The sequence below is a fragment of the Myodes glareolus genome, chromosome 26 (assembly GCF_982192425.1).
Source record: "Myodes glareolus chromosome 26, mMyoGla1.1, whole genome shotgun sequence".
Taxonomy (NCBI): domain Eukaryota; kingdom Metazoa; phylum Chordata; class Mammalia; order Rodentia; family Cricetidae; genus Myodes; species Myodes glareolus.
In genome coordinates this window covers 4695375-4699459 of record NC_142051.1, presented here as the reverse complement: position 1 = coordinate 4699459, position 4085 = coordinate 4695375, and positions in this window count along the sequence as shown.

The following is a 4085-nucleotide window of genomic DNA, read 5'->3' as shown; positions in this document are numbered from 1 at the left end:
CAATGCACAGTGAAGGCCATTGAAATTTAATAAAATAGAGTAAGTCATTAATTTTCATATCTCTCAAAAGGAGAGGTTGCGTGGAGACTTTCCCAGGATGCACTGGGACCCTGAATGGGATGGCTGTGGCTTCACTAAGGCTTTCTGAAGGAAGGCAGGTTATCAGTGATAACTGGTGTGAACCTCGTAGCACACACCGTTTCTCCCAGTGCGAATGTTTGTAAGCTCCTGGAGAAGGGCGACCTGTGAGACTTTAAGGTTGATCTTGGGATATCACAAATGACAGAGTCTAGCCATGGTACCACTTACAGCAGGAGGGTCCAGCCAGCATCCTCTGAGAACCAAGAATCAGGCAGATGTGGGCCTGGAGAGTGACTGCCACTTCTCGGCCCCATGTCGAGGTTTCTAGAATCATCCTCAAATGGGCACTGTAGACAGAGCTGAACAGAGATTGGGGCTCCAGATCATGCCGCGCAGATGAATTTCCAGGAGTCTGTTGCCAAAAGAGGCCATTGAGAGGAGGCCTCACATTAGCTGTCTTGTTCCTGCTTTTCCAGCTCAAGAGGCCACATAGAGAACTTGCCACAGCGGGAGGAGAGAGAAATGGTGTCCTGCTCTCCAAAGAACTTACACCATGATGGTGTGTGTGTGGGGGGGCAGGGAGGCAGAGAGACAGACACAAAAAGAAATACAGAGAGAGAGAGAGAGAGAGAGAGAGAGAGAGAGAGAGGCAAAGAGAGACAGTTACAGAAAGAGAGACACACAGACAGCGAGACAGAGAGAGGCAGGCAGACAGAGACAGAGACAGGACACACAAACAGACATAGAAAGACAAATGGACATAGAGAGACAAACAGATACAGAGAGACAGACACACACACAGAGAGAGAGAGAGAGAGAGAGAGAGAGAGAGATCGAGAGAGAGAGATCTGTGTTCATGTCCTCTACACTACCTTGGTGGAGCCATCGCCAGCTCTTTCTCCTCTTCGGCTCTGCAAAGCCCTCTTTGCTGAATGTGCGCTATCGACTTTGCTTTCATGCATTCTTTAAGTTTGGTTGTGAGCCTAGCCTTTAACAGTTGAGCCACCCTCCAGCCCTCTTAATGCATTCTTTATACAAACTCGGTGTTTTGTTGTTGTTTTGTTTTCTTGTTCCCCGTCCCCCAGCCACCACAGCTAACTTCTGCTTATACTTTTACTCATTTTAAAGTTATTCAGTGGGGTCAAACCCTAATCTGACCCCTAAGACCTCGTCAAAGACACTTTCCCTCCATATTGTTGTTTTGTTTCCTTGTCTTAAATAAACTTCCCAGGCTTCTTTCTGCCCCGGGACTCTCACACAGTTGGTCTCCTCTGCCTGGAGAAGTCTCCCCTCAGCTCCACAAGGCTTCCGTTACATCCTGCCAAAGGCAAAGTTTCTCCTACTTTCTTTTCTTCTACATAAAAACCTCCTTTCCGCTCTCAAAGCACCTGCCCTGGCTTGCCACTTCTGCTTGCACTTTGTCTGCTGCCTTGCTGGTTAAACTCAAAGGTCTAGGGAGGTCAGACCCCTTCAGATTTATTCCCAGAGCATCATGCTTGGTACTCAAGATGGCAGTCAGTATTCCCAGTCAGTGTTTCTCAAAGGAGTACGCATCGCCTTGTATCTCCTTCTCTTACAGAAACAGAAGCAGTTGTGCGGGGTGACTGTGCCCTGTGTCTCTCCGGAAGCGGTTGCTTGTCTGGACTGCCACCCTTCCTGTGGTTGTCCCTTCTGCCATCTCCTCTCTCTGATGTTGTCACCCTTTCTCCTAGACCTCTACTGACATTTGTGATACCGTGCTATGATGACAGGTTTTCACTTCTGGCCCCTCCCGCTTCTGCTCATAACCATTCTAGCAACAGGAGAGGCACATGACATTCCTCTGAGCATCCCAAGTACCAGTGTGGCGCTGGCTGACTTCACACCGCATTCCATTTCCCTAACCCCGACAGGCTGGTATCCATGCTACAGGAAGAGACAGGCCCCAGGGATAGCTGGCCGTTCCAGAAGATTCTGCCCAGAGGCAGGGCAGGTGGGAATGTCTGTCCTGAGTTCTTCCTGCTGAACGAAGAGCTGTCTGTGAACAGGGAGGGAGGATGTTTTCTCCCTCCCTCCCATCCATTCAGAGGTAAAAGCAGCTTGTGTCTTTGCCCAGATAGGCCCCCCCTTTTCTTGTGTGTGTGTGTGTGTGGGGACATTCTTCAGGCAGATTTTCCGAGCTGAAGTCATAAAGAACAAAAGCTGCTGGCCAGCTGTGGCCAAGCAGCCTGATGTCCCTCCCCCGTCTCCCGGGCCTGGTACTGTTACTGCCTGGTGGGAAAAGGGGTGTGAAAACTTCCCTCGAAACATCTGGTCAGGGCCAGTGTCAGCTGTTGAGATGAGCATTCCCGTCTGATTGTGCCAGGCCGCTGGAGGTGACTGAGCAGGAGAGGAGACAGAGCCGAGCCTGGCGGCCTCCAGGGATCAATCTTCCAGTCTCACTGTCCCCAGTGGCCACCTCAGGCTTCCATTTGGCCTGTGCCTGGGAACTCCAGTCGTGAGCAACAAAACCCCTGGTTCCTGCTTAGTTCTCAAGGGGCTCTAGGTAATACAAAGGCACAAGCAAGCATGTGCTCCTTCACCCGGATCCGCCCTTCTGCCGGATCTGCGGTTGTCTCTCCACACTCCCTCCTGACCTCTTACCGAGGACCTCCATGCTCTCCCGTCATCTTCACCTCCCCCCTTCCACAAACAGGGCCATGATGACTCAGATTCAGATCCTTCCTCTAGCAAAAGATTCCTGAGCTATTATGGAGACAATTCTTAATACCCACATGAGTACAGGGCTGAGGTGGTTTTGGTTTTGTTGTTTGTTTTTCACAGTAACGTCTTCAGAAGACAAAGTTAAAGCTCAAAGGATCAAATGAGTGGTCACTTCAGATTTTGGAGGAGGCTCCAGGACCAGCCGTGCCTGCCAGTTCCCCTAACCCACAGCCACCCAGCCACAGCGGCCCTCTCCCCTGGGCTCTGGGCTCTTGAAGTTTACACTCAGAGGAAGGTGAGTTTGGGTTTACTTGAGGGTCCAGGCTGGCGAGTGGATTATACATAAATTTAGCAAAGCGGAGGTTACCTTAATGGTACTGATAGATCAGGCATGTCACACATCATTAAAACAGCCAATTGATTGGGAAAAAAATAATTAGCTTACCCTGCCTTGCTGAGCAGCCTTTTGACACACCAAGAAGGAGATATGGAAGGGACAGAGGTCATTCATCTTTTGATCATTTGTTTTCCCTTCAAGGTGATGAAAAAGGCCGCGATAACCCTCGGGGAGGAGGAAGAATATAAACAAGTCTTAGTTCTTCGCCATTTGCTCAGAGGAAAGCCATCTTCAGGCTTTCTGGAGTGTGGTATGTTTATCCCAGCTACACAGATTCACTCCTTTAAATCAAACACTCTGCTGGTGCCTCGGAGTTGTAAATCAGTGGGTCTTTTCAAGTGACTTCATAGAATGTGATATTCTGCTTTCCCCTGACAGGATATAAACACGGAAACCTAAATATTATAATCCAGGCCACCATGGGCAGACTAGGAGGCATGTCGATTCCAGTTGCTCTACGGTGCCTCCTTGCCCCTTGTAGCACCTCGCTGTGCGTGGCCAGTGCTCATTCTCTTTACCGACTTGGAAGAGAAGTTGAAACTTGTTTTGTAGAATGATGTGGAAATTTTGCTCAGAACTGTTTGCAGCTGAGACACTCTGAGAACTGTGAGTAAAAGAATGTCTCTGGAGGGGTACTGGGCTGCCAGTATCCTAGCATTGGCCATTCTGTCCCTCGCCATCCGAGTGACCACAGGCATAGTACTCAACAATCAAACAAGATCGGTGTGAAATATGCCTACAGTAATTAGAAGAAGAGAAAATGCTTAGTCACCGAATAGCCGATGTCTTACCTTAAAAAAAGTCAGAATTTCATCTGCGTAAAATTAGCTGACCGTAAACTCATAATCACCTGGAGGAACGTTTTCAAAGATGAGTGAATTTGTTATCTTGTTGCTGAGACAAAAACACGAGAGAAGTAATACAG